The sequence below is a fragment of the Pelodiscus sinensis genome, chromosome 4 (genome assembly GCF_049634645.1).
Source record: "Pelodiscus sinensis isolate JC-2024 chromosome 4, ASM4963464v1, whole genome shotgun sequence".
Taxonomy (NCBI): Eukaryota; Metazoa; Chordata; order Testudines; family Trionychidae; genus Pelodiscus; species Pelodiscus sinensis.
In genome coordinates, this window is record NC_134714.1 from 52414225 (window position 1) to 52432229 (window position 18005).

The 18005-nt window shown below is 38.5% G+C and overlaps 1 long non-coding RNA gene across 1 annotated transcript in view; it reads left to right on the top strand.

Annotated features, from left to right (window-relative positions):
- LOC142828976 (uncharacterized) overlaps nt 1-12986 on the top strand; it is a 106955-nt gene extending 93969 nt beyond the window's left edge. The window contains exon 3 of the long non-coding RNA XR_012903167.1: nt 12348-12986. This is a non-coding gene — a long non-coding RNA (uncharacterized LOC142828976). The remainder of the gene's footprint in view (nt 1-12347) is intronic.
- The last annotated feature ends 5019 nt before the right edge of the window (nt 12987-18005 follow it).

An 18005-nucleotide genomic window follows, 5' to 3' on the forward strand; every position in this document is an offset into this window, starting at 1 on the left:
TTCATACACAAGATCTATTGGTTTGTGATTGCCATTTGTTGTTAAGGAAAATAAATGGTTCACCATGAACAGAATTCAGCAGGCAGACTTTGTTTTTATTGTTTTTAGAATTATAGAATCACAGAAATATTAGGCTGGAAGGAACCTTGAGTAACATTTAGTCCATTCCCCATGCTGAGAACCAAGTGCACTTATATCATTCCTGTCAGGATTTTGTCTAACCATTTCTTAAATATAGTGAAAGCCTTGTTATCTAGCATTCATGGGGAATCACAGTTGCTGGTTAATTGAATGTGCCTGATATCCAAGCTCATTGCTCTGCCCCTGCGCCTGCCCCACACTGTGGCAACTAATTCCACTCCTTTGGAATTGCCTGGCCACTCAGGATATTATTCAGAATGTTTGATCTGAAGGCAAAGGGTTAGGTTGTCACTCTGGTTATTCCCGATAGGGAAGTACTGTGCACCAGAAAGAAAGGACCAACAAAGCTTGGAGGAATGAAGAGGCAGACCACTCCCCTCCAACACACATTCGCTCACTCAGGATATTTTCATTGCCTTTTCCTCCTAAGCGGCCGGCAGACGAGCAGGCCAGCGGTCTGGGAACCCTTTGGCAAAGCCAGCTTCTGGCAGCTTGAGGCAGGCTGAGGGGGAAGGAGACGCCTGATGATGATGTTAGCCATCAGTGCTGGCTGTCAGAAGCCCTGCAGTGGCTGGAGGCATCAAACCATCTAGCTGGACAGGTGGGAGTCAAATGCGCACCTCAAGACTCTGTGGCATTGTGGCTGAGGCAATGCCAGTTTACCAAGTTTTCCAGTTAACAAAATGCCAGATAACAAAGCTTTCACTGTACCTCCAGTGACAGGGATTCCACAATTTTCCTTGGAACCAATTCCTTCCAGTGCTTAGCTATCCTATTAGACAGATATTAGGAAAACCTTTCTAAAGGAAATCTCTCTTGCTGCAAATTAAGCTTATTATTTCTTCTTGCCCTACCTTCAGTGAACTAGGACAACAACTGATCACAGTCTACTTTATAACATCCCTTACCATGTTGATTTCAGGCCAATTCTCGAATTTATTAAGATTATTTTGAATTCTAATCCTGCCCTCCGAAGTGCATGTAACTTCTCCCAACTTGTCATCCACAAGTTTCTTAATCATACTTGCCATTCTATCATTCAAGTCATTAATGAAAATATTAAATAGCACCACACACAGGATGTACCTCTATGGGTCCCACTAGATATATCCAGACCCTGAGTCATTGATTAACCACCGAAGTAATGTTAATTAACTTGTGCATATATCGTATAGTAATTTCATCTTAGACTCATTTGCTTATGAGAATGTTATGTATGATTGTGTCAGACACTTTACTAAAATAAAGATATATCACATCTACTGCTTCTCCCCTTCCACTAGGCCAATTGCCCAGTCAAAGAAGAAAATTAGGTTAGTCTGTCAGGATTTGTACATCATAAATCCATGTTGGCTGTCACTTTTTACCCTATTATCCTCTAGGTGTTTCCAAATACATGATTCAATAATTTGTTCCTATATCTTTCCAGGTATTGAAGTTTGGATGATTGGTTTATAAACTCCCAAATACTCTTAAAGGCTATATCAACACTGGCAGCTTCCACAAGAGCGCGTCTACACTGGCATGTGCTTTTGCGCAAGAGCATTCAGGGCAGTGTGGATGCTCTCTTGTGCAAGAAAGCTCTGATGGCCATTTTAACCATAGGGGCTTCTTGCACAAGAAATTCATGTTGTCTGTCTACACTGCCCTCTTGTGGAAGAACTCTTGTGCAAGAGGGCTTATTCCTCATGGGGAGAGGAATAACTCTTCTGGAAGATGCCCTGTTTTACAACGCTATACTGTAAATTTACTTGCGCAAGAATGCACGTGCAGTGTAGACAGCAGGCAAGTTTTTGAGCAAGAACAGCTGTTCTTGCACAAGAAGCTGCCAGTGTAGACATAGCCTTTGTTTGTTTGTTTTTATGCATCTTATGAAGGGGGCTCCAGCTCACAAAAGTTTATTCCCAAATACATTTGTTAGTCTTTAAGGTACCACTGAACTCCTTGTTTTTTCTAATACAGACTAACAAAGCTACCTCTCTGAAACAGAACTTCTTTGTTTCTCTTTTTAAAGATGATACTATGTTTATCCTTCTCCAGGCCTTTGAGACCTCACAAATCCTCCATGAGTTTTCAAAAATAATGGTTAATATATATGTTAATATTTATGATACCTAATTCTCTACATTAGATATTAGTATTATATACACTGTGCACATTGGTTCTAAAATGAAAAAAAATCCCCTGATGAATGAACAGTGTCCAATATAATTTTTCTTCTTCTATTTGTCATAAAAATATTACTTTTAAAAGTCCTCCATGAGCTGTAATTTCACTCAAAAACACACTCTCTTCCTGTGCATTTGGACATTTCTCAGTGCAACCAGACTGTAATTATGATTGCCCCTTCCCTGCCAAGGCACTATGGTCACAAGGTTTCCTGTAAGCTGTGCACCTGTGTGGTGAACAGCCCTTTTCTGAGCCCTGCACAGAGTTTCAGAGCTCCCCATGCAAGCATGGAACTCAGCTGATCATCTGGGGGAACGGGGGCAGGGCACTCACCCTCTTGGAGGAGCAGAAGTAACAGCAGTTGCTGCTGCTGCCTGCTATAAATGGAGAAGCTGGCTCCAGCCTCTACTCCAGGACTTGGAAAAAGATGATCTGAAGGCTGGATCTGGCCATGAGAGCCTCAGCTAGCTCCCTTCCTGCCCTGTATCTGCTCAGCACTCTGGAAAGGTGGGTTCAGGACCACATGAGTGCTTTTGAATGCTGAAAGCCTATAGGGAGGGGAGATAGGCATCTTATGCTGCTCTTGCCCCAATAGCTCCCACTGAATGGTTTCAACAAATAGCAGCTGCCTGTTTGCAGAACAGTCAGCATGTAAAGTGCCCCTCTTCCGTTGGGCTCATAGCATTCAGCTTAGAGCAATAAACATGGCTTTTGCAGCTCCCCTGAGAATGTACTGGGGCTGGATCGTAAGGACCCTGGCTAAGGAAACCTGCTGGGTTGCTGTCTGGGAGCTAGATAAGGTCTCCCAGCCAGATCCTATCTCTGGCACCCCAACCCCTCTCTTCTTCCCCCAACACTCTGCTCCCCGTCTGCCCTCCTACCTCATGTAACGCAAACCTTCTGCACCACTGCTCCAGCCCCCATACACCTTCCCAGACACTGCATCCCCTCCTATACTCCTCTCAGATCTTGCACCCCAATCTGCTATCCCTGGTCACAGTCCAAATCCCTGCACCCCCTCCTGCACTCCTGCCCCAGATCACAACCTGAGTTCTGCTCCCCCTCCTCACTCCAGTCCTTTGCCCCAGGTCCCGATCCCCTACTTCTCCCAAACTCTCTCCCAGATCCCACACCCCAGTTCCTTATCCCAAGCTCCCTTCTACACCCAACCTCCATCCCAGACACCCGCGCCTCCTCCATTAATATAATGGAAGAGTGTGGCCCTCGACCACTTACTAAATTCTTGGAATAGCCTCCCATCAAAAATTGTTGCCCACACCGGTGTTAATGGTTTAAGGAAAGAAAGAAAAATTATTTTAACAGAGTTTTATTGAGTGTTGCAGATATCTAAAACTCTGATCTTAATGATTTTTTAAAATCTAGTGTTACTAATTAATACGTGGTAAACTGTATTGCATTAAGGCCAGATCTTTGCTATCTGGTAGAGTCTGACTCTTATGAGTCAGAAGCAGCAAGTACTAGGTGTGATGCTAGCTGTTTTGTAGGATGAAACCTTATTCACAAGATCTATGAAACATGGAACTGTCTGTTAGAAAAGATGATGATATATGTACTCCAAAGCCTCAGAGGGGTAGCCATGTTAGTCTGTAACTAAAGAAACTTACAAAAACAACAGTGGTCACGTAGCACCTTAGACTAATAAAAATATATAAATAGTATCATGAGCTTTGGTGAGCACAACCCACTTCTTCAGCCCAGGGAAGTGTTAATTTTATTTTTATTTGATTTCATATTAAATAATCATAAGAAGTGCTACTTGTTAATTATCCCTTGTTTGAATATATTTTCTTCCACACTTATGGACTATTTAAAATATATATTTATATCTATTGTATTTGTTTGTACTGGTGGGTGCACATCCACATACTATCTCAGTCAGCCCTCTTAAAAGAAAATTCAACCCACCCAAGGATGGAAAATCTTAGAGGCAACACTGTAGGGTAGTATACTTTGTAAGGATTTCCCCCAGTATAATCTTCCATTTTCTTCCCAGTTTAGGTCCAACATTATCAGAAGTCCTTTAATCAAGTGATCTGATGGCATTCTCTGGGAATAGAACACCTGACTGTTCTAATGCCTTGTGGGATAGGTCAAAACAGCATGCAGCACCCTCCCCAAAATAAGTGAATCATCTGAACTCAATAAGTAATTATTATTGAACATTTTGCAGTGGAAGCCCCATTCCTAGAGTCAAGTTTATCAGTTTGAAGCGTTGCATCACATCAGGGTAGCCAAATCTTTGGTTAAATGATTGGTCTAGAAGCCTGGATATTTTTTTCTGCCATTTAAATGTAAATATATGGTAGCCCAATAAAAGCAAAGACCAGTTGAAATTTTGGAAGCAGGGTGAGTCCTATTAAATCATTGGTGATAAGTCCCTAAGCTAATTCTATGCTCCACCAGCCATGACTCCCTATGTCACTGTGTGATACATTAGACAAGTTAACCTCCTTTTTTTGCAATTGCAGCTATATTTACATCTGAATTTCACAGATACAGCATCATGTTTAAACTGCTTTATAAACATTTTAATGTAACTTGTTTTAAAAAAAGCAAAAATGGGGCAAGTATGTATATACTCCTTAAATATGTTAACAGGATTTTATGCTAAAGAAATATCCAAAGAGATTAATTACACTGATATAAAATTACCCCACCAGTGTGATTCTATTTTAAACAAGTCTACATGCACATTTCTATCATGCAAACAAATAAAAACAAAGAAAAAGCATGATGTTTACAAACCCTCCCTCTGCTTGCAGGCTACATCCCTTTTTCCTACACTGTCTTGTCTGTTTAGATGACTATTTCTTAAACACAGGACCTATCTACTATGTTTACACTGGGCTTATCATAATGGGGCCCCTTTTTGGGGGGCCTCCTGGAAATATTGTAATAAACAGAATTGATAATGCAATTACAGCTAATAAAAATACTTGGGTTTAAATATATTTAAAATTAGCATACACATTTTTATATAATATTTTCTAATATGATAATGAAGAACTGTCTTGGCATCATTATACATCAAACATACATGGGTATCTAATGCAATTATGTAAAATCAAGGTAAAAGAAGTTACTCTTATTTATTTTCCCATTTCACATCATTTTGTTTTTCTCAGACTTACAACAGTAATTCAGCATGGTCTGAGTTGCAAAAACAAATACCTCAAATCTTGCGAAAGGATCCACATGGGTCAATCACTGTGTATATGTGGTCTGACATAGTTTGTTAAAATTCTCTGTGGTTAATTTATTTCTTGATACTTTAATAAACAGTTGCAGCTTTGGTGAAAGCTCTAAAACTTAATCCATTAAGAGCCATTCAGAAGCAAAACAAACAAACAAAGCTTTAACCACTTCAGTGACAACAGTGTAGAACAAACAAGCAGTCTCCTTAGAAAATCCCAGCAATTTTAGGATCAATAGCTTCACTCTATGCTCCTAAGTGATGAAAGCTAGAATATCTCTGTTGTCGGCACTTTTAAAAAATGTTTCTGGCAAAGCTATAGTTGCAAATTTGATAAGTTTAGTTTAGTAATACCCATGTAGTCCAGAAGGCTGACTTAAGTACTGTCACTGGTCACAATGAAAACAAACTAATTCAAACATCACTTCAAGCTGAAAATTGCCTCTCTGTACCCATAATCTACACTGTTCAAATGCCTTTCAACAGCTATCCAAGTTCTTATACTTAGAGTTTTGTGATTATTTTTTCTAATTAACAGCAATGGGATATTTGGCCTTTTGGAAAATAACATTTCCAATATTTCTATGAATGCAAAACCGGTACACTGCCTTATATTCTTAAATAATTAAAGACTGCATTAAAGTCCATTTAACTTAATATGCCAATATGATTATTAAATCAGCAAATACATTTATATATGGATGGAGCAAAAATAAACATTTTTTGCTTCATGAGATTAAAAGCCTGTTAGCCTCAGTTTAAAATTCTGCCATAGTATCTTGCCATTTGTGAAAATAGCCTTAGCTTGCTGTTAAGATGGTCTTGACACTTAAATCAGCCGTCAATACAGTATAATTTTTAATCTATTAGATCGGCTCTCATTCTAGAAAATTAAAATCCATCCTGAACCTTTATGAATATTCATACTGTTGCCCTTTTCAGTTTCCCAATTTTAAAATGCAGTAATTCCTGTATTTGTAGTTTTCTTTTTTATTTAAATTTCACATTTACACATAATTATAAACTCAGAAGTGAAATAGGAGGACTATTTATTATTTATCTGAAAAAGTCAACTGGTTTGTATTTTACCCATAAATTAACTGCAAGAATTAAATTATATACCTTCATAGGTAGTCAACAGACACTGTAAGGATTGCCTGAAACATGCTTAGAAGCTAGTTTGTTTACTGACGAGATTTGGCTACTTTTTAATAGCTTGTGTTATAATTAGCAGATTTTACTAAAGAGTGGTATTTAAGTTTTTTTCATTTTTTTTCCCAATAAATGAAATGTGCTTGAGCTAAAAAACATTAGTAGTAACCCTACTCCTTCCTAAGAATGCCTGTTTACAAGTTGTACTGTCCATTTGAATTCTACACAAGAAAACCATAAATTATAAGGTGAAGTAGATTAAAATACATTACTGTAACGCAGGAATGCTGCGTCGTTTAGTCCTCATTCATTAGGATGCTCAGTTGCATAAGTGAATTGTCAAATGGTATGTGGGAGGCTGTAATGGCAGCAGATAGGTTTGTATGGAAAACAAATATGGCACTGTGAATATTTTTTCGCTCATTATATAGGTACCCACATGTAGGGTTTGTTGGGTTTTGCTGAAAACCTTGTCAGCAAAAGAACCAATTCATCAGAAACACATAAGTTAAAAGTAAGTTCCCAAAAGGAGAACAATCAAAACAATCTAGACATTCTGTAGCCTCAGCAAGTGACAGACATATAGACAACTTCCTTGCTGCCAGAACAACACACTGCACAGTTCATGAGCAAGCTATTTGTCACCGCTACAAGAATATTCTCCACAGCTTGGCATCAGGGTCCTCGGATAGCCAACTGTGCTTGCACAGCATTGGGAGTGTTATCTGGTAATGGGAAGAAAATGATCTGAGGCTCTCATTATTATTTTAAAATGTGTTATTGTATGAAAAACATATCTCTTGTAACTATAAACATGAAAATTATAGGAAAATAGTAATTTATTATAAGTATGAAAATGGTTAGAATTATATTTCAAAGTAGGGGAAAAGTGTGTATACATTTTCTAACTTCCTCACCCTGCAAAATCCCACTGTCAGAAAGATTAAGCATTATTATTTTATGCATCTGGTATAAGATGGTACATTTTCCATAATAATTCATAGAAATAAGGGGCCAAAATCAACCCTAGAACAAGGCTATTGTCTTGAGTAGATTTACAACACAGATGAATTTGGCCCAATAATTTAGCAGATTTAGTCTTTAATTTGAAGATTCCTTCGTAGGGAACCATTACCCAATAACCAATCTTTGGTCTACCTTTTTCAGATGTGACATGTTCATGCTCAGTGTTATGTCACAAGGGACAAATCCTTTTATGCTGCATGGTGTCACATGTGGTATGATTCAATATGGCACAAAGCGATACAACCTTGTATGTAATCTCACCTCACAAACAAAAATTCATTTCTGATTGGATTAGATCCCAGCTACCCTTGTTTTTGGTGAATTTATGGTGTGAACTGGAAGCAGGACACATGGATGAGCATTTGATATCTAATGCAAAATATTGGAGAGTTTATTTGCAAGCCAGATTGCACAAGCCTCATTCATGTCAGTGAGCAGATACTTACATAGGAGTCCAACTGAAGTCAATAGGGCCACACGTTTGAGTAGCACTAAAGGCTGGATAGCCCCAACCCCACCGCTTCTGCTCAAGGTCCTGCCCCATCCAAGAGTGCAAAGCTTCTCTCCCAACCTTGTCCATGGGCCAGGCAAGGCTGTCAACCTCCCTGGAGAGAAGAGATGGGGGTGGGGAAAAGAGAGATGTCCAGTAGTAGGAAGACCAGGAATGATGAGATCTGAGTATCAAAGAGAAAGGGAATCAGGTAAATAAACACAAGACAGAACTAAGAATTCAGGAAAAAGTATTGCAGCTGCATGGGAGAGGGCCTGGTGGAAATAGGGCAGTAGAGAGCAGCAGTAATTCTAACCCTGTGTTTTGTGAGCTTTGCTAGTATCAACTTGTCAAGTCCTATTAAAGTCAAAAGGATTCTTACGAGTAAAGCTCCATTTAGCTCTTTGAAAATGTACTTCCTACTTTCTGGGAAACATATGTGTCCACTAAGCCTAATTAGCTTATTTTGTTCAGTCCTTTCTCTGTACAGTTAGATTGAAAGCTGACAAAAGAATGGCATTATAAAGATAATGGGCTAAATCCTAGCTCCAAAACTAAGCCAAAGTTTGGTTTGGGATGGAGAAAGGAATCATCTTCCCCAAAGCCACTGAGTGGCAGTAGAATTGCTCCACTCCAGCCTTTAAGACTGGAACATTCCTTCACCCTTGCTGCATGGATGACATTTGTGCTGGCTACATGGAGTGGCAGATCTACATTTTCTTTCTCCACTAAGCAAGGTTATAATCACTGATGTTCAGGGAGCCTCTGTAGACCTGCTCCTTTCTAACTCAGGAAGTCATACAGAGATTTACATTTTAAAGCAAGGCTCAAAGTGTGTGAGCTGAAAAGAGCTGGAGCACTGATTCAGTCCACACAAAAAATCTGTATATGCAAACAAAAATTGGGTAAAGTACAAATTCAAAGAGGTAGATGTACACCCGAAGTATGATATGTGCATCTACCCAATATATGTAAGTAAGTTCTATTTGTGTGTGTAGTGGGGTCAATTGCTTGTCTAGTGCCTGAGGTTCTGTCTACACTGGAAAGTTTTGGCAACAAAGGTAAAGTTGACATGGAAAAGTCACCAAAAACGAAAATCGCTAATTCATGTTTACATTGCCACCCTCTAAAATCCATAGAATATTTCTCACTCTAGTAGAGAGAAAGCAAGAATTTGGTCTTTCTGTAACTTTTCACCACAGATTCCTAAACTTTAATACAAGAGAAATAATTTGTACTGGTCTTTGCAGAAGCTTATGTAGTTACCATGTGTATCTGTGGTTAAATCCATGGCCCAGATGTTTATTGAATTACTCAGATATAGGGAACATGGTGAATGCAAATGACAAGGGGAAAAGGGAGGCAGCCTACTAGGAAGTTCACTTGGAAGCTGCAGAGCTACCCCAAAGTGGTTACTGAGTTCAATGGAGCTGGATCTTTCTCAATGTGAGGCTCCAGCTAGTGGTGGATCCTTTGAGACTGCCCTTCTACACTACTTATGTGTGGCAACCTATCTGCCCTCACAGACCAAAGTTCTATGCTATGCTGGTCCTCCTCCCCTCACAGACACAATCACACTGGTTTTGTAGCCAGGTGTCCCTCTAAAACTGAGGAGTATGGGTTCCCCTATTGATCAGAGTAGTTGACTAGGAATTATGAGTTCCAGATTCAGTACCTATCTCAACAACTCACTTTCTGTGTCTCCTTGGGTAAATCACTACGCCACTTTCTGCCTCAGTTTTCTAAAACTGTAGACTAGGGATAATAATACGTCCCTATGTCAGAAAGGTACTGTGAAGTGGTTGACTGCAAACTCAAAATTGAGGCTTATTTTATTAATGATATTTGAGGTGAGTCATGAGAAGTACCCAGATAATTAAAAATATTCTCCAGCATTAAAAATAGATTACATTATTGTCGTTTCCCATACAACGTTGAGTACTGAACATGAAAATGCTGTAAATTAGAGTAAAACAAAAAACACAGCTGGTTCATTCCCCTTCTTACATTCCAAGCTGTCCACCATTTAGACCAGATCATGTATCCTTAACAAAATAGATGTTGAAAGATTGTGCATACAAACTAAATCTGTATTGAACTGCGCAGAAAGCTCTTTATTTAGCCTCACATTTTTTTCAGCATGCTTGACCCTCTCTGTGGCTAATGGAGTACTTTTATTCTTAAAGGTGGTAATGAGACATAATTTATTTAAAAAAAATATACTGCAGAGGTTGCTCTAGGTTGCCTTTTTTTAATGATACCACAGCTATATTTCTCGGTGTTAGATAAAATGCCGGCACAAACAAATCTGAGCATCATTAGTACCTTTTGGGCACAGTTGTGATGCAAATTACTCTTTTCCTGTTCTCTCTATGGCTGTGTCTACATTGGCAAGATTTTGCGCAAAAGCATCTGCTTTTGCTCAAAATCTTACCACCTGTCTACACTGGCTGCGAGTATTTGTTCAAGAACACTGACGTTCTAATATACGAAATCAGTGCTTCTTGCGCAAATACTCTGATGCTCCCACTCAGGGATAAGCCCTCTTGCGCAAGTATTCTTGCACAAGAGGCCAGTGTCGACAGGCAACGTTAATTTCTTGTGCAAGAAAGCCAGATGGCTAAAATGGCCATCGGAGCTTTCTTGCCCAAGAGAGCTTGTACACTGGCATGGATGCTTTTTTGCAAAACCATATCTTTTGCGCAAAAGCACATGCCAGCGTAGATGCTCTCTTGTGCAAATACTTTTAACGGAAAAACTTTTCAGTTAAAAGTATTTGCGCAAAATCACGCCAGTGTAGACATAGCCCATGATTATAACATTTATAATAGGTCATTTATATTGGGAAGCATTTTTCTAGTTTAGTTAATCTACCAAACTGACATTTCAGACCATTTCCTTTTTAAAAAAATAAGGAAGACCTAAGCTTAGTTTGCAGGACTTTAATGAAGTACAAAGAGAATAGATATTCAGGATACTTTTTTGCCACTCAAACTATTTAAAAGATCTATTCTCCAACTAGTGCCTGGGCAAACTCCATTAACATTAGTAGTATTTAAGCACACAAATCCCTCCCCACTAAGTGCTCCCAAGGAGTTAAATTCATTAAAAAAAATTGTGAAGTCAGGTTGTGTTTTTTCCACACTGTTTGTTCCCATGAAAGCTGAGATACAGAAATCAGATATTGACATAAGTGGGACAATGGGCCTTCTCCTGCTCCCCATTGAAGTCATTGGTGTTTTGCAGCGGGCTTCCGCATATGGAGAAGCAGGGCCATTAAGTGCACTGTGAAAATGAAAATACATTTCCTTGCTTAGACTTTGCATATAGACTAATCCATTAACCTTTTCCTTAAGCAGAATTTCCAAAAGTAAAGAGCTTTTTGACCTAATTGAAACTATGCTGCACTAAAAACAATTGTACCAAACTCTGCAGCTGATGTTACTGCTGCTCAACTAGCTTTTATGTTATAAGCTTCAGATGCTACACTTCAAAGACTTGAGGATCAAACTCTATCTTGCTGCATGCCAAGAAAAGGAAGTCTTACTTTAGTCCACAATGGACTGATTGGCCTGGTGCAAAAGGTCACCAAACACTACAAATGTCTGCTTGGGACCAAAGCTTAAAAGGGAAATCCTGCCAAGCAGGATTAAGGTGTCTATTCTCTCATCAGTATGCATGCATAACTCCCCTTAGCATCAGGGGGAGCTATGCATGCATGTTAAAAGAAGGATGGATGCCTAAGTGTGCAACAGGATCTTGCAATGTGTGTATATCTTGCAAGAGAAATAAGAAAACTCCAACACAAGTGGGGAAATCTCTGAAAAGATTAAGAACAGTAAGGGGTGTGTGCATGTATAGGGCTGGGGGACATACATTCTTTATTCATAAAATGACTTAAGGGTAAGGCTTTAAACCCGTACAAAGACAAAATGCTCAATGGAGTTAGTGGGAGATTTGCCTGCATAAGGACAGTGTAAACATAGAATAAGGAAATCAGAATTTGACCCTTTGAGGTACCCCATGGGCAAGTTATTAATGCATTCAGGTAAAATTATGATTGTTGCACTACTATTACAATGTGAGATAAAGTTATTGCACTTGTGAACCGTGGCACATTGGTTCAATATAACTGAATACCTTCATCTTTTATAGGTGCTTCCAGAATAATGGAGGCAGCTTCACTGCAGCTGAGGTCCAGTGTGAAGGGGCTAAATGAATGTTCTGGCCTGTTACTTTTTTTTCTGTTCCCTGAGTCCTCCTGTCCATGTGCTTGCTCTGCACCAGAATCTGATCCTTTGTTTATGCAGCGTCTCAATGACCAGTGGTTTTTATATAATGCAACCTCTTTACATTTGTACTGCACAACTGGATTTTTTCAGTGCATTTTCAAGCAGTTAATGTTAATGCTGTAGTGCTGCTTAGCCAGTCTGAAGACCAAAGGAAGAATCCCTTTCCCTGAAACTTCCACCACACTCATGACTGTCAATAAAATTCAGTGGGAGAATCAAGACCTAACAGCTGCAATGGGAAGCATCATTGTGAAGAAAGAGATGGAGAAAGGAGAATCCCCCTTCTTTCATTTGTTTTGTGTCAGCACTAGAATTTCCACATTTTCCCTTTCCCTACCCTTTTTAAAAACAAGAACCAAGAGCAAGGAAAACAGTATTAAATATTGTTATTAATTTATTGTAATAAGTCATAGAGAGAATCAGAAGGGTGACCATAGAAGGAGTTAGTCTATATAAGAATATCTCTGGACAAGTCTGTACAGGTTTCTGTGGAAGAAGAGGAAGAAAAATAAATACATCTCAAGCTATTATAATGGAGTTGCTCAGAGTTTAATTGCTATAACAATTACTCTTGCAATGTACAATATGAACAATGGTGAGAGTCTGAATTTTAATAGACTTGCAAGTGGAGAAAGGAGATGCTTATCTATCACAAGTAGTGATTTTTAAGAACTGGAAGGAGAAAAAGATTTATTAGGACATGACATATCCCACTGATAGTACCCTTTTAATATGGCAAATGCAGGGTAAAATAGGAAGAAAATTTCCTGGAGTCATAACAAATAACAAACTGTTTAATCAATATTGAGCCCACCATTGAAAACTTTATAGGCTTACAGCTAAGACTATTTAAGTGCAATAAGTGTCCACTGCAACATAAGAAAATCTCCAGTTATTTCATATATTGTTAAAGCCACAGGTCATATCAGCTAACTACTGACAGACTCTGCTACTCAACAAGACTCTCTCTTGACACATCCAACATACACAGAAACCAATGAATACATCAAATTCCTCTGAATCATATAGATCAGCCTGAAATACTGCATCTGTTCGGAAATGTGTATGGTGGGGTATTTGATTTTTGTCAAATGTCAAAACAGGAAATGGAACACCCAATAAGAAAGGGAAAACAAAGAGGAAGGCATCTGACATTAAAATGACCTTGACCTAGAGCAGCGTTAGCAACCCAGGGTTAATGAGGTAATATCTTTTACTGGACCATCTTTAGTTAGAGCTTTTGAGCTTACATTGAGCTCCTCTCCAGGGCTATGTCCAGACTGCAGGCTTCTTTCGGAAGAAGCTTTTCCGGAAGAGATCTTCCAAAAAAACTTCTTCCGAAAGAGATCATCCACGCTGCCAAAGTGCATCGAAAAAGCAATCTGCTTTTTCGAAAGATAGCGTCCACACTGAATGGACGCTATCTCGCATTTCAGCTGTGATTATTATGGCCTGAGCGGACACCAGGGCACCTGTGCTTTTTCTTCTTTCCTCTTCTTTTGAAAGAATTCTCTCTTCCCCGTCCACACACACCTTTTTCTGAAAGAGCTCTTTCAAAAAAAGATTTCTTCCTCATAGGAAGAGATTTACCAATGTCAGAAAAAACCCTCTGTTCTTTTTTTTTTTTTTTTTTTTTTTTTTTTGAGAACGTGATTGCAGTGTGGCTATAAGTGAAGTTTTTTCGGAAAAAACTCTGCAGTGTAGACATATCCCAGATCTGTGCATATGCAAAGCTCTACAGGTCTGTGGCTTGCAAGCTTGTCTCTTTCACCAACAGAAGATAAGCGAATGAAAGATATCACCTCACTTACCTTGTCATTCTAATATTCTGGGACCAACTCAGCTACACCAACACTGCATAATAGAAATGGGAGTATGTGTGTGGGAGGGGAGTTGTTTGGTTTTTGGTTGGTTGGTTGAGGGAGGTGAGAATTACACGCTGAAGTGAAGGAATGTGTGAGGTATGCCTAGTGCTGAAAGGTTGAAGTTTGGTTGTTAAGTTGTCTACAGGATACAGAGCATTTCAGGAGAGAATGCATTAAGATCTAAGTAAACAAGGAAAAAATAGGCTGATCTTAGTTTTCCTCTTTGGTTTCTAAGTGGCGAGGCTGAATAAATCTCTTGGTCGTCCATGACAGGTGAGCATGGAGGGGATTGGAAAAATCTATATTGAATTTTGGAGAGAGAAATACTTCACATATGCCTGCAGTGAGCACCCAAATCCATATACTCTGCTCTGATTTCATAATTGTGCTAGTCTTTATTTAAGGACAGCCCCATGCACAAATTATTGTCTCACTTATATGTCTTTTCCATCTTAGGCATCAAAACTTTGTATGAGCTTAAATCTATCCCTATACAGCAAAACCTTGAGCATGTATGTAAGTCCTATTGACTTCAATGTACTTCATGCACTTCAAAGTTAAGCACATGCCCAAATATTTTGCTGAATAAGGGCCTAAGAGCAGACACTATTATAAAGAATTTGAAAACACCTGAAATGGCCCAAAATGCTTTTGTGGATAAAGCACAAAAATAATAAAGTTTCAGAATAAATATGATATTCCTAGCATGTTATCCTTGAGGTCAGGGGCATGATCTATTGTTGAATCTATTGTTGATTTGGGATCAAGAGAACTGAGTTTTATTTTTGGCTCTGCCATTAACTCACTGCATGGACTCAAGCAATTTATTTCAGTGTGTTATGCCTCAGCCCTCGCCCCTTTGTTAGATGGGGGTATGCAAGCTTGCCTACCACACAGCCTTTATGAGATTTCACTGTTGTAACATTCATAATGCATAATACTATTTTTCACTTATAGCTGTCTGTCCAGTCTCTGAGTGCTTGTCACACCTTCTGTTCTACTATTAAGGTAACCAGAGACTGTAGCATCAGACTCTGCTAGTGAGTTTCATATGGTGACCTGGCTGCAATTAATTCTGCCCTTCTTTAACAGAACCTATGGGCAGGGTGATTGCTGTCAGTATTATATGTCCTCCCTTGGACTGATGCTCCTGGAATGCAGCCAACTCTATGGGCACAGGTAGGTGGGTGCAGTTTTTACAATGATGGGGTGTGACTCAAGCCTGAGCTCTCCTGGCTCAATGGATTTAGTCCCAAAAATAAATTTCTCCAAAGTTTTGGGTGAAAAAAATGTCACTTGTGCCATTAATCGGTCAATTCCACCAGAACAAGATAGAAATGGAGGCAATTCACTTGCAAAAAATAGCCCCCCCAAAAATCTCTTGATAATTTTCTCCAGCCCTTGGCACTTTAGACTGATCTCACATTGGAAACATGATTTCCAGTAAGTTGCATGGCCTCTAACTACATGAAGTATATTTATGTAAAGTGAAAATTGGGGATGTTCTTTCTATTGCATAATTACAAAATAAATATTTCTGAAAACATATTAGACATTCTGGAGCAGTCACATAACAAATGTACAGCAGATGTTTGATATTTTCCAAAGTATGACATACGTTCTCCTCATAGGGCCTGATCCAAAGACCTCTGTAGTCAACGGAAGTCTTATCCCATCTACAATTTCTCTCTAATAAATACACATTTCCAAGTTTTTATTATACTTGCTGAACATGACTGAGCATATGCCCTGATTTTCAGAAGAACTAAATCCCTGTACCCCCTGCTGAAGTCCATCAGAGCTGTGGGTGTTCAACACCTCTGAAAATCAGGCCAAGAGCATGTTGTCATTTGGAAACATACACAATGCATTACATTCCAATAAACACAGGACTGATTTAATTTTGTCTCTGTTCCCTACATTGACTTAGTTGGAATACTGCTGAGTTCATAGTGCCTCCTTGTTTTTGCCAGATCCTGCCTCCCTTGCTCACACTGAGTAGAACTTTACCCGGAGTAGGCTCATTGACCTCAATGAGACTCTTTCAGGTGAGTTAGGGTGGCAGTATCCAACTCTTTGGTAGCCAACAATTGTGTACTTTTTCTTATGCTAACCTTACTCCATTGTGCTCACAAGAAAAGTATGAAGTATAAAGAAGGAGGTTGGGGGGAAGGGTAGGGGGAAGCTTTTGCAAACTCCCTGTTAAAATCTCCATTCATTGCAGGTAATTTATGCATTCATGCTTTATTTGACAGTAGTGAGCATTTGCTGTTTGAAAGATGGAGCATGTTTCAATGGCTTCAGGGTTCACCACAAGTTTTAAGGAGAACATTCTGTCCCATGAATAAAGTAGGATTTATTCCCTTGTAGAAGCTACTTGTTTAGTTGGGAGATTTTTGTGTGTTTGGAGTCTTTGAGATAATAATAAAACTTTAAAAATTATATAAGCATAGAACTTAAAGAAATATTCTCATGCAAACAAATTCTGCAGACCTTGCTCAATTCTTCTGGAGTAAGGTCAGGAGGGCTTAGCCCACACTGAACTGCAGGTTTTCCCAAACTAAACAATAGCCCGACAGCACCAAACTAATTCTTATTAATTCTACTTTCCTCATTCTGTTCTGACTCTAATCATTATTTTTGTTTTTTTTAATATAACTACCCTTGCACTTATGTCATAAAAAATTCTGTCTTTTTTCCCTTTTTTAATATTTGTATTCAAGACAAACAACAGGAGGTTGAAATCAGGCCATTTAAAAGAAACATCTGCTGACATTTATTCATATGCTACATGTTCCACTTTCATCATTGAATGTAATGATAAACACACATTCCAGTCAATAATGGCAATTCCCAGCCAAGCTTTACAAATGGTCTCTTTAACACCTAAATTGACAGCTCGGGAGAATTTGAGATAGAAGCTAAATATGGTACATTTGGACACTATTTCTCTAAAGTCTAGGATGACTTTAACAAGCACATGTATTATAATATGAGTACATAGTTTTGACTTATACAGGTAAATGACTCAGTATTGTTTTTTGTAATGTTTATAATGAAAAAAAATATAAAAAATTGAGAAAGCTATAACTGATTTCTTGAGGAAAACAAAGGTATGATTCTTTTAAAAAAGAAACTAATTATACTATCTTCAAACAGGAGATTTTATCATGGAAATGAAAAACTGAAAAGGGTCCCTTTTTAAAACAATAGAAAAGAAACCAAAAACCATAACTTTTAATTTGGTCTGCTTATTACATATGCAATGTAGCAATCATGACACTTGATTTTTTAAAATATAATTTCTATGATTATTTAATAAACAATACTGTGGTGAAAGAGATCAATCCCTTACCTGTGTTAAATGTTCATGTTATGTCCTCTAGGAGTATACTATGGGTTACCATACTGCAAACTAGTAGCTCCTTTAAAGCTAACAATTTGTAGCTTGATAACTCGAAATCATGTGCCTATTAGAGCTCTCATAATGGGAACAAAATAAAAATGTGTTACCACTTTGTACACCTGTAAATACATTATTCTGAAAAAAATAATGATCTCTTTCTGTGTATTTTATGTATATCCCTTTCCATTTTAGCTCAAATTGATTAACCTTCTTCGAACTGAATCATAAACTGATTTCAAGTCGAGCAGAA